The following is a 13,293-nucleotide window of genomic DNA, read 5'->3' as shown; positions in this document are numbered from 1 at the left end:
AAAATATAGGTATAACGGTTTGCCTTCTCTCATCCCTGTTTTTCATGATAAATGCAAGTTCATCCAAGCACCAAGACGAATTAACATAATTTTGTGAGAAAACAATGATGGCTATCCTTGATTCTTGAATAGCCGTAAAGAGAGATGGGCCAATGAGTTCTCCTCTATGAAGTTGCTCATCTTCCTTGTAAGTTAAGATTTGTCGATCTTGTAGAGTGAAGAAGAGATGATCTACAAATGTCTTGCGTGTATCTTCTCCTCTGAAGCTAATAAAGACATCATACTTCCACGATGGAGAAGAAGAGGATGTCTGCGATAACCTGTTGAGTTGTTTGAAATTGATTAACAAAAATGCAGTTACTAAAATTTTACACATTAGAAAGATATTACTTATAATTGATATGTTGTAATGGTGGTCATTGGCAAGGCTTTTATTGTAGTAAGCTGAAAGTTATATGAAAAAAAATATATGATATAATGTTTTTAATCAGTATTTTCGAATTAATTACTGTAAATACATCTTGGATGCCATCGCACTTAATAAAAAAAATAGTGTAGGATAACTCTTGGTAAGTTTCCTAGTTATAAATATGAAAAGGGTGCACTTAATATATTTATTATCATACGGTAAATGCATAGTTGACAAAGCAATAATTTTTTTATGGGTAAACTACCGTTTTTGTTCTTGTGGTTTGTCTAAATATGCGGTTTTAGTCAAATAGTTTCAAATTTGCGATTTTCTTCCCCGTGGTTTTATTTCACTTGCAAGTAAACCCAAACCCACTAACGCCGTTAAGTCTAATAGTTAAACTCATCAGTGTGCCCCTCACTTGAGGGCAATTTTGTCCTTTTTTTTCCCAAATACACCCAACCCCTCACTTGAGGAGGGCTTGCGGATTAAGGTTGGGGTTTATTTGGGGGAGAAAAGGGACAAAACGGCTCCTCACGTGAGGGGACGCTGATGGGCTTAACGACCAGACCTAATGGGGCTAGTGGAGTTGGGTTTAATTGCGAATGGAATGAAACCACATGGACAAAAATCGCAAATTTGAAATTATTGGACTAAAACCGCATATTTGGACAAACCACAGAGACGAAAACCATAATTCACTCATATTTTATATACAAAGTTACATATTTATAATAAATCTGCATGTTAATAAATATTTGAAGCACTAAGGGAAACCAAACTACCTTGATTGTCCTCGGAGATGAGCAGCAAAGTCACCATCATAACGACTTTGTGCCTATTAGTAATACATCCAACAACTTTTGTTAGTGGATATAATAAAACAGACATACTATAATATAAATAAGAGCAAACGATTTGATTAAACGAAGTATTAATTAATCTGGTTAACTAACTTTATCTATACATGCCAATGACCTTCAGTATATCTTAAAGCTTAAGTTTTGCTCAGGAGAAAACAAAATATATAACTCGAGTGAGTCCGATTTACAATATGCTAAAAATGATTGATTATTAATTATATAATTTATTTGTAACTGTTTTATATATAAATCCATAAATGTTTTATAAATTTTATGAAAATAATATACATTATTTGTTATGGTTATATATAATCATAAATCATAATAAAAAAACTTATACTCAATTTAGGTTTTAGCAAACCATGTTACTAGCCACTCAACTCGTTTACACTCTTACCTCCTACAGCCAAAACAAATGGATTCCAAAAATGTGGTGTTGGTGATTTTTATGGTTATCAAGTTACTCCTCCCGTCCCATTAAAAGTGTCTATATTTTCTCTTTTATTTGTCTCATTACAAATGTGCACTTCCAAAATTTATTAGCCAATTTCCAAGTTTACCATTAAACACACACAACTAACATTAATAAACAATATTTATAGACCCAATTTTCAAGCGCATTATTGTCATTTGCTAAGAAAAAAAAACAATAATTTAATCTACCTTAAAGTTTGTGATTTTCAAACTAAGACACTTTGACTGGGACGGAGGGAGTATTTTTTAGTATAATTGGACTTTCGCATGACCAAATGAGAACACATATGAAAACATGTGAAGTGTTAAAAGGTGTGGAATACACAATCGATTGTTGAGGACGACTTTGGGCACTAAGGAACCTTTCGCCTCTAAACAATGAGGGTTCCCTGGGGCAGATGTCCGATCAGTGCGAGAAAATTTTATTCTACCTTATTGAAGCTTCATAGGAAGTTGCTTCGAATAAGATGGCGGGTAAAAAGTGGCAAGAAAAATGACTTTTAATATATAGTAATTAATTATCATACTAAGTCGCTATTGATTATTAGTGACAATCAATGATTAGTGGCAACATGGTTTAGTAGTGGCAAGTGAGCTTAGTAACTGTTTGGTTCATTTAGATCTGAATGAGTCAGGTCTGAATGAGCATCTGTTCCATTAAACAACAACAACAAGTCTAAATGATTCAGACATAATTTCCTAGTTATTCAGATGTTTTTCTGTTTGGAACCAAACAGTATGAAGTCTGAATGAATCAGATGTAAACAAACAGCCTCTAAACAATGTATAACAACTTAATCACCATTCACCAGTAGTACGTTAATATCAAGCCATTGTAACTTAATTCACTAGTGACTTAGCTTGACAATATTAACTATGCACAATAGTGACGACACTTGCTTACTGCAGAGTATTCGTGTGTATTGACTAAGTTTTTCCAATTATACAGTCGACAGAAGTTATGCATCTCATTTGTTGTACTCTTTCACAAAGAGATGTAGTGTTTAGGGGTGTTCAGGAAAACCGAAATCCGAATAAATCTGAAATCCGAACCGAAACCGAAACCCGATTAATCCGATCCAAATTCTTATTCGGATATTTCGGATCGGATTGATCCGAATATCCGAATAACTAATTCGGATTCGGATCGGATACGGATATGGATTTTAAAAAATTTCGGATAGTTCGGATTATTCGGATATCCGAATAATCCGATTAAAATACCATTTATTTTTATTAGTTTTTTTTATAACCCAACCCAGCCCAAAGCCCACTAATATTAACAAAACCTAGCAGTAACAGATGATAACTCATTTCATATCAAAAATATGACCTAGCAGCAACTACACCCACCGCCCTCTCAGCCGTCACTGCCCTCTTAGCCGTCCACCCTCCGTCCGTCGCTGCACGCTATCCACTATCTTCCACCCGCCATCCGTATTGAGGATAATGTCAAATTTATGCAGCTATATTAAGGATAATGGAGCATGTTGATGTGCGGTGGGCTTTTGGGAACACAAAGGCTTTTGGTTTGAAGTTTAACTCGGATCGGATAGGAAAGTCCGAATTGGATTTCGGATAGGCTTCTGAAATTTTAAAATCCGAACAATCCGAACCGAATAACCCGAATAACCCGTTATCCGATCCGATGAACACCCCTAGTAGTGTTCATCCCAATTATTATGATGGTTGGGTGTGAACAGGACCAATAAAGCGAATTGAAACCGAAATAACCAAAACCAAATGAAAATCGATTTGGATCGATTTATATATATTTTCGTAAAGACCAAATTTTCAGTTTGGTTTCGGTTTTGGACATAAATAAAACAATAAAAAAACAAAAGGGGGGGGGGGGAGGACCAACTGAATTAACTGATTTTCATTTTCTTTTTCGAATTTAAAATATTTATATAAGAAATTAACAAACAGGGTAACCCATATATTCAAGACCAAATGAATAGTTATCAATTAATTAGTAATTAACAAAAACATGTGTGCCCATATGTAACATAATTGTTTTTCCGGTCCAAAACTTTCAAGCCTAAATGGCAAACCAAACCCAGAAAAGCCAAAACCAAGCGGTTTTTAAAACTGACTTTGGTTTTTATTTGGATTTAACCCAAACCTGTTCATGCACACCTCTAAGTCCTTTATATAAAGAAATATGTATCATCTATTTTATACACAAATTTACATCCTCTTTCGTGTAGAAAAAATTTATGAATTATTTTATTACTAACTAGGGTATAGCCCGTGTAATACACGGGTGGTTAAAAAAATACAACAAAAAAGTTAAATTTAATAATAGACGTAATAACATACCTTAGCAAGAGCATTCTGCAATTCTTCCACGACCGTCTTCATTGTTGGGCGTTCATTTCCACTCATCAAACATTGGTAGGCAATGGTTGAAAATGTAACTAAGGAAGCCATGTTTATGTCTTTCTGTAAATCGGGATAAATTATCTCCAATAATGTTTTCCTTTTGAAATGTATTTTGACCCAAACAGTTAAATTACGACGCACGTCCGTGTACTCTCTAACACGTGTGAGCCTTCCACACAAAACTTCAAACAACACAACCCCAAAAGAATATACATCAGACTTTTGTGTGAGAAAACCGTTATTCAAGTACTCTGGGTCTATATACCCAATTGTGCCACAAGCATTGGAGATAAGAAAGGTAGAGTGCATATTCACGGGACCCATTCTGGACAAGCCAAAATCAGAGATTTTAGCTTTCAAGTTCTCATCCAAAAGTATATTCGAACTTTTGACGTCACGGTGGAGAACTCTTTGATGAGCTCCATTATCATCATGAAGATATTGCAACCCTTTGGCTGCATCTAGGCAAATCTGAAGTCGTTGGATCCAGTTTAGATCTGTCCGCTTTAAGTGTTTGTCCAGACTTCCGTTGCTTTCATACTTATAAACAAGTATCTTTTGCCCATCTTCATCGCAAAATCCGAGAAGGAAGACAATATTTTCATGTTTATAAACTGAAAGTAAAGCAACCTCTGTTTTAAATTCATGGTCTCCTTGGCCTAGCCGAGGATCCAACATCTTTATGGCGACGTTGCCATGTTTTACAGATACGCCTTTATAGACCTTCCCAAACCCACCCTTTGCAATGAGACTCTCATCAGAAAATCCGTTAGTTGCATCTGACAATTCTTTTAAAGGAAACTGCAAAATATCCACTTCTTGATTGGTAGTGTCGGGGTATGGTACTAAGAACCCTAATTTATTATGTTTTGGGCTTATTTTATTATATGGGCTAATACATTTGTTATTGGGCTGAGGGGGTTTTGTGGAGGTAACCCTAACTGGGCTAGGCCCATTAGGGTACCATGATGGTGGCCATGAGGCTCCCTATATAAGAAGGTCTCCACCTCCTTATCAAGGGTTGGAAAAGAGCTCAATAAGAGCCACCACCATATTTTTGTGTCTGTGAACAAGAGATCCTCTGGATTTCTTAGCGGTCACCTCCACACCCCCAAAAGTCACAGCAGATCATAGCAGCGGTCGGAGCAGAAGCAAGCAAGTCGTGGTTCGTTCATCTCGAAGTCCGTGGAAACATCGTCATGGGTCAGGTCAGATTCATTTCACGTTTCTACAATAAATATACATATTTCTTTTCCATAAAAATATATTTAAAAATAATTATGCCCCCAAAAATTAAGTGTCCCGGCCGGTCATCCACATTACCCTATGCCCAAACCGCCCCTGCTTACCTACCGCTACCTATTACTATAAAAAAAAAAACACTACAAAAAAGTCAAACAAATCTTAAATTATATAAAGGGACAGCTGGAATAAGAATAACAATAACAAACATTAATAAAATACTAAATTTTGAAAAATATACTTCTAAAAAATTACAAATGCTTTATAAAAAAAATAATACAAACTATCCGTCGAGTGGACTCCTTAAATATGCTCTAAGGTTTTCTTGAACGGGGGAGCTCGTTTCAAAGAAATGAACATAACAAATGATCATTGTCTTGTAAGATCTATTTATATTTTCATATCCGAATTTAACGTATCTATAAAAATAACGGCTATAATTTGAGCTATAACCACCGCGATATTGTTCATGGCATCAAACGAGCTATATATTATCGTCGAAGATTATAAATATACACTAAATGGTAAGTAAACATCAATATGCAATCACAAGTTATAAGTTTATTTTTGAAATTCTTCTTTTCAAAAGATTGTTCGTAAAATTGCATCTCACTACCTTTTGGTTGTAATATTATTATTCTAGTCACTTGTATTTCTCTCAATTCATTAGTTATTAAAACCTCTCCAAATCATGAATACAGCATCAATATTCAACACAATTATTTTCAGTGATTTCTTCTTCGGTACACACAGATGAAGAACATGAAAAATGAAAAATACGAAGAACCCGATGAGCACGATAAAGCTACATATATGTAACTCAATAGATCTAAATAACTTTAGTTCTATTTTTGATGTGTTGCATATAGGTAAATGAAAGAGATGGAAGACCTAATTAGCAATGCTATTTTTGTAGACTTCGATTTATAAAAGCAAATTCAGGTAAAGCATCACTTAATGACAACTATACACATTAAAGAGTTGAAAGCAAGAACTACAAACCTGTGAATAGTGGGACTTGTAAAAATAGGTTTGTGGGACTCGGGTTTAGTTAAGCAGATCGATCTTAATCATCCCATACGTATTACATGCAATCTTGATCAGTGGTGGACCCAAGAAATTCTCAGAATGATCGGAAATTTTTTGGGTTGATACTTAGTTGACTATCGCAAACACTATAATAGTACTAATTTATTTTTCTCACATGGCACGGCTGACCCCCTAGCACAAGGGTAGGTCCGCCCATGATCTAGTACCAGTAGCAAGGACGCCATAAGATCTTGACAGAAGACTCTGTATGACATTGGATTGTAAACATCTTTCCATATTCACGCTCCTCGTCATAATATTGTGAGCTATCCGTTGAGACTTTTGTTGTTCCCCACCGCATGATCATCTTTAGTTTTTCTAGGAACAAGTTCAGCTACAAATCGACTCTCGCCTTCATAAGAAGTCTCATAGTTAGGGCCTATGGTAAAGGAAATAATATTGTAAGCCAACTTCAACCTTGCGCCGTGCCTCATTAACGAGTTAAAGGAAATATATCCAACATATGTCGAATTAAAATAAGACTCCGGTGCTTCATCAGACTCTTTCCAAACCTCAGATCGAGAATCTTTGTCTAGCTCATGCTTCATTGTTATCATAAAAGACAGAGCATAGTAGTTGTTGGCATTGCATATTAATAACCCAGAATAGTCATTGTACCAATTAGGTGGAAGCTGCAATGTATATGACTTCCCTCTAACCAATCTATCTACAAACCTCTTTGGAATGTGGTGCCCTGCGGAATGGGTGAAACTGATGAAGTGATCTTCAATAGCATTTCCCTGCCACCAAAATCAAACATATTTTCTGAGTATCGGTTAATATTACTCGTATATGTCCGTATGTTTATTTTTTGAGTCAGTGTTTCAGTGGGAGCAGCCGCTCTATCCCCCTATCCCCCTGGGATAGAAAAAGTTTGTCTTTATCATACCCTTCCCAAGACCTTACAAACAGATCTACAACTCTGCTATGAGTGAGATGATTTATAATGTAAGCGTGTATGTTTATATATGTCTAGGTTAATATATAGATTATATAACTAAAAAAAGCGTAACCAACCTCAAGCAACGAATGTAGTACCGTGTCACCACCAAGTGTGCTTACTCCATTATTCCTCCCAAAAAATGAGACATTCCACAACCATTTACAGTTTGATGTATCTCCAACCATTTTTAGTGAGTCACACCAATCCGCTCTAAGAGAAGCTATACTTGATGGGAGCCATGACAATTCTACAAGGCTTTTGCACTCTGAGACATCGAGCCATTTGAGCCGGGGAAGTTTCAAGATGTTAAAATCTAATCGTGAGAATGCGTTGATTGATAGATCAAGTTCTTGTAAATTGGGTAAATCCCAAACATCATAGTCAATGTCTTCGTCTCCCAAATTGCAATGTCTTAGAATCAACTTTCTTAAGCATGCGCTGATAAGTTGTAAGCATATATGGTTCCTGACCTTGTGAAGTAATAAAGGCTCTGCTACATCATCTTTAAGTTCATTGTCATTTGCATTGCCGCGCCAACACGACAAACACTTTACAAAAATGTTTGTATGGTATTGTTCAAAGCAAGAGACTTCTTTTCGACTCTTTGACAGTTTATTGCAATTTGAAATTATAAGAGTCTTGAGTTTCTTTATAACGCTAACGGGTGGAAACTTCATGAAATTGTAACAGATTTCCACACTTAAGTAAACAAGTGTTTCAAGGCCTTCAATTGATGGATGAAGCTCTTTTAAACTCCAAACATCAAGAAGCATGAATTTCTCAAGATTTGGAACTCCACGAAAATCTGGTGTCCTGGTTAGGTTATCCAAAGTCTGAAGTTTGATCATCCTCAATTTTGGCAGAAACTGTTGCATAGTAGTCAGATGAGTTAAATGTTTATTGATGAAGAGTTCAATTCTATACATAGATAAAAAAAATTAAAAAAAATCATGCATACTTGTAGAAACACATATGTGCTCAAAGGCTTTCTTGATTACTTATATTAACATATGTTAGATATGAATATTTTTATCCAAAGTTAATGAAAAAATGCACTTCTACACTTCGTGAAAAGCTCACGTGTTCACAAAATTCGATCGGGCTGGGATTTATTCGCTTAATATAAATATAACTCATCTAAAATTTATCACATGACTAATTCATTTGCCTATATATCTAGGGACTCTCTAGGCCTGCTAGTCATTTGTTATTTGATAAATTGTTCAGTTTGTCAAATAAATGGAACAAAGTCTAATTAACTAAAGAATACGAGCTTACTTTATAACCCTTCCAAAGTTGTCGTTGAGGGCCACTAAATATTAGACAACGAAGCTCCCCAGGTGGGAAATTTCTTGGAAATGAACCCCCATGATAAACCGTCCATTCAATCCACCGAAGTTTCTTCATGTTTGCAACTACTTCATGGTTATTCCTCGATAGTGAATCATACATAGAGGATCTAAAAACTATTGCTTCGATGTTGCCAAGTTCCTGTCGTAGAGAAACAAATCCGGTCAATTGAGTTCGGAATTGAGGGAGTGTTTGTTATGTATTAATGGAATGGACGAGGGATAATGGATGGAAGGGGAATGGAATTGACGATGGAATGAAAATGCTCATTACCATTCCATTATTATCTTTGGTTAACCTACAGGAATAAATAATCATTACTTTATGTTCTTGATCGGTAGACACAAAAGACTCAAGAATGGCAACAAATGACCAAAATATGGATTATGAACATGTGACAATTTACTTATGAATTAAAATTTAAGTTTATGATTTTGAACTCCTTTGTGGTTTTCATTAAATTCAATGCATAGACATAATCACATGTGACTTAAATATGTCAAATGATTCTCATTTAACTGTTATCAGTTATAGGTATATGTGTGTCTAGATCAACTATTACCTTTGTTGCATCCATAGCCCATATGTTTCGAGCGTCGTTCTCCTTCCAAACTCTACTATGTTTTTCAGGATTGTTAAGGAGATCTCCATTAATAATGTAATGTGCCATTTCTTGTACCAAATTATGCATTTCAAATGTACCTTTTGAAATGGTTATGAGAGCCTTTTGTATCAACACTTTTACACCTATAACAGGGTAAAGACCACAAGCATCAAAGATTTCCATTGCAGGACCTTTAAACTTTCCTCTAAAGAAACATGCTATATCAAGGAACAATGTTTTTTCAACCTGTTTAAGTCCGTCGTAGCTGATTTTTAGTGTTTTCAAAATATCAGCATCTGGGACTTCTTTCAATCTAGCCAATGCGCTCTTCCACTCATTTATATCTTTGTCACATAGAAAAGAACCGAGAACTATTAGTGCTAACGGGAGACCACGAACATAAGAAACCACGCCCTTTGAAAGCAGCTCATATTCTTCTATATTTCTGTCGCCCCGAGGTGCACGCTGGCTAAAGAGCTCAATAGCCTCTTTATCATCTAACAAGCTAGTATGGTGTATCATATTTACCTTATGAGAATTTAATAAATTCTCATCTCTAGTAGTGATTATTATACGACTTCCTTCACCAAACCAATCATGCGATCCAACTAACGCGTCTAGTTGCTTGCTATCATCAACATCATCAAGAACAATCAAGACCTTTCTATGAAATAAGTTTCTCTTTATTATGCGTCTTCCTTCCTCGACTCTTGAGATTTTAACTTTTTTTTGTTTCAAAACACTATAGAGGACTATTTCTTGCAATTTTTCCAAGCCATTCTTACTTGATTTCTCCCGTGTATTTTCTAGAAAGCAACATCCATCAAACTTGCCTGAGATGTCATCGTAAAGAGAAGATGCCAGAGTAGTCTTACCACTACCACCGACACCCCCAAATTCCAATCATGAGCACACTACCTTGCCAAAGTTCTAGCTTTATTTTCAAATCATGTACACGAGCCACAATTCCAATGTATTCATCTGCACTTGGAATTAATGAATACAACCTATCCGAAACTGTTTGAACAATTTCTTTTATAAACTCTGACTCGTGCCTGCACATTTGATACACAACAATTACTAACATAAACTCGTGCGGAGTGTAAAGGCGATATCAAAAGTAGACTATAACAATATTAATTTGGATAGACTTAATAGTTTCGAAAAGAAAAGGGTAAAGCAAAATGGGCACGGGACGGGTTAGAAACCAAAACACTCGAGTAAAACAACAAAAAAGTTAAGACTTTATAAATTCATTAATTTTCAACTTAATAGAAATGAATCTTTTTATTATGAAAAGAATACTTGTATCTTATAGTGAACCTTTATATTGTTCAGATACATTTGCATCCATGGTTTTAAATTATCAGCCTTTTATTTTGAAATAAAACTTGTTAGATTGAGTTTAACATCTTATGCACAAAAGCTTGCAAACACGAATACGAAAATTACCCATTTGCGGTGTCCTTGGGTACCCATCCAGAAATATTACCAGCACCTAACAATGCTTGTCTCCAAGATTCAACTTTGTTGTTATTCTCCAACTCATGTTTGGCAAACGCTTCTCCGTACTTCCCTTTTTGTTTACGAACATCCGAGGGATCCACGTGATAGAATATGGGCAAAACAATTTGTCCTCTCTCATTCATGCATTTCATAATATACGCAAGCTCATCCAAGCACCAAGAAGAATCAGCATAGTTTTCCGAGAATATGATGATAGCAATTCGTGATTCTCGGATAGCCTTTAAGAGGGCTGGACCAATTAATTCACCCCGAGGAAGTGTTACATCGTCCTTGTAAGTGTTGACCCCCATGTTCCACAAGACTTGTGTAGAGATGATCCACAAAAGTCTTACGTGTGTCTTCTCCTCTGAAACTGAGGAACACATCATGATTCCATGACAAAGATGAAGAAGCCGAGTGAGAAGATGTGGATGAAGATGCCATTGACCTATTATAATTGTTTGAAAACTGGAACTATCACAAAAGCTTTGTATATAATGATAAGAAAGATATATGTAGTTTGAGTACAGGAAAGAGATGAGAAGAATACAGAAAAAAAAAATGTTTTCGATCACTATCACATTTAAATGGTTGAGAAATTTCCTCTTTAATTGATGCTAAATTTGGTTCATTTCTTAAAAATGAGGTTATAAATTAAGGGCAAAAGATCCAATACAATAAAACCTTAACGTACAATAGGTACGCGAATACTCTTTTTTCACGAGTCGATCCATGAAATCATATCCCAACATCTCGGAATCGTCAATACATATCCAATTAATCATTGGTTCACCGAAAAAAGCAGTTTTGGATCGTTAATCGATCATTTTTTTACTTATTTTCACGAAAACCGTTTTTGAGTGTGTTCTGAGCGTTCTAGGTTTTTGACTGGGTATTTTAGTTTTTTGTGAGCGTTTTCTGAGCGTTTTAGGTTTTTGCCTTTGTTTTTTGCCTTTGAACGTCTCGCGTACCTATTGTACGTTAAGGCATCATTGTACAGTATCTCGACCAATAAATTAAGTAATATACATTTTTTGCCAACTATTAAAAACTATATTTTTTCTGTTTAAATTTGACATTTTGGATATATATAATCATTTTAATTTTACATTATAATTGAATCATTTTGTTTAGTATATGAATGTATTAAATTCTTTTATTGTTTAGTATATGAATGTATTAAATTCGTTAAAAGACAATAAATAACTGGATACAAGTTATAAGAAGCCCTTAAATCGAGTTGTTTTTATAATATTGATGCATAGCAAGTTGAAGGTTTTTTTCAATAGGAAGAGTGAAGGAAATTTGTTGGATAGAAACACTTTAATAAATAATAAAAATCATATAAAAATTACATACTGATGTGTAGCTTCTTGTGACATTGATTTCTTACCAACCTAATATACTAAGAGTAAATTTCACAAATTGGCCCTGTTGTACATATAATAGAAAGTCAACAAATCTAAGGTTATTATAAAAAGAGTTGGAATAAGTAGATATGTTAAAAAAATGAGGACTACATCAGTAGATATACATAATTGCAGAGATGATTATCAACGATAAACATGATAACAATAAACAAAACAAAGTTATCATACCAAAACGATCTATTCACTTTTAACTCAAGTAATTAACCGTTCAAGTATTCATGCAATTAACTAAATCACTAAATGAATAATATAACAAACAAATAATTTACTTATCTAAAGTCTAAACTCTAAAGATCAAATCAAACAATTAAGCTTTTAATTATTCAAATTCAAAAATTAAAAATACGTAAATGATGAACTAATGATAAATAAGGGTTATGAGGAATTGAAGATTGGTTTAGTAGATTAGGTTAATTGGGCTAGTTACTAATATGTTTATTGGGTTTTAAATTTTTAGAGGTTATTGGGTTTAAAAGTATTTATTGGGCTTATAGATTATTGCACAAATAAAAAAGATTTACATATATAATCAACACACACTCTTTAAATATATGAGGCTAGAGGTGCACAAATCGGGTTTTTTCTAATACCCGGGTTCGGGTAAAATCGGGTAGGGTATCGAGGAGAAAAACTCAACCTTATGTACCCGGGTAGGGTATGATCGGGTTCGGGTATAACCGGGTATTGGAACCGAGTATGTGTCTGGGTACGACCGGATATTAATACCTGGTTTTGAATTTGTAACTTTTTTATTCATTTTTAAATTTGTTTAAAATTTATATATACTTTGTACTTTATAAAAAAAATAAACTATATTACAAAAACCATAAATTCACTTATATACAAATTATTTACTTAATAATATGCATTTTAAAAAAACTTTAACATAAAAAGTTGTGAAGTAAACATAAAAATATACTATAAAAACTCATGTATTATTTCGGGTATTAGAAAATTAGTATCGGGTATTGGGCATAACCGGGTATGGGTATAGGGTA

The 13,293-nt window shown here is 34.5% G+C and overlaps 2 pseudogenes; both read right to left on the bottom strand.

Annotated features, from left to right (window-relative positions):
* Positions 1-1,190: 1,190 nt before the first annotated feature.
* Positions 1,191-4,809, bottom strand: LOC143614431 (putative receptor-like protein kinase At5g39000 pseudogene; annotated as a pseudogene).
* A 1,702-nt stretch (positions 4,810-6,511) lies between these two features.
* On the bottom strand, positions 6,512-11,309 carry LOC143614430 (disease resistance protein Roq1-like; annotated as a pseudogene).
* Positions 11,310-13,293: the final 1,984 nt, after the last annotated feature.

The sequence above is a fragment of the Bidens hawaiensis genome, unplaced genomic scaffold (assembly GCF_021521415.1).
Source record: "Bidens hawaiensis isolate Kalapana, Puna unplaced genomic scaffold, B.hawaiensis_p1.1 tig00040004_1, whole genome shotgun sequence".
NCBI lineage: Eukaryota > Viridiplantae > Streptophyta > Magnoliopsida > Asterales > Asteraceae > Bidens > Bidens hawaiensis.
Note: the sequence above shows the minus strand (reverse complement) of the source record. Positions and strands in the feature narration are given on the sequence as shown.